Source organism: Dreissena polymorpha, chromosome 2, assembly GCF_020536995.1.
Source record: "Dreissena polymorpha isolate Duluth1 chromosome 2, UMN_Dpol_1.0, whole genome shotgun sequence".
NCBI classification, from domain to species: Eukaryota; Metazoa; Mollusca; class Bivalvia; order Myida; family Dreissenidae; genus Dreissena; species Dreissena polymorpha.
Genome location: NC_068356.1, coordinates 30267093 through 30267398, shown reverse-complemented (window position 1 = coordinate 30267398; position 306 = coordinate 30267093).

Here is a 306-nt window from a genome sequence, read left to right as displayed (position 1 = left end):
TATTCAACGCTTTGTGAACCCTTTTAGATAATAGTTAGACATGGTCTTTATTAATGTTATCTGTGTTTGCATTCGAATTCATTGGCAATTATAACATTATCATCACTGTCAAAATTTTGTAGATATTAAATTTGGCGTGTCAAGATCGATATTTTTTTATTTGTGCATACTGCATTGATTGAAAAACATACTTTCGGGAATTTGTTTATTGCGAACGCCCTTTTTATAGCAGACGGTATCCAACAACAATTTTGAGCTCCGATTAAACAGCGAGGGAATGGACAGAGTCGTTTGGTAACAAGCATC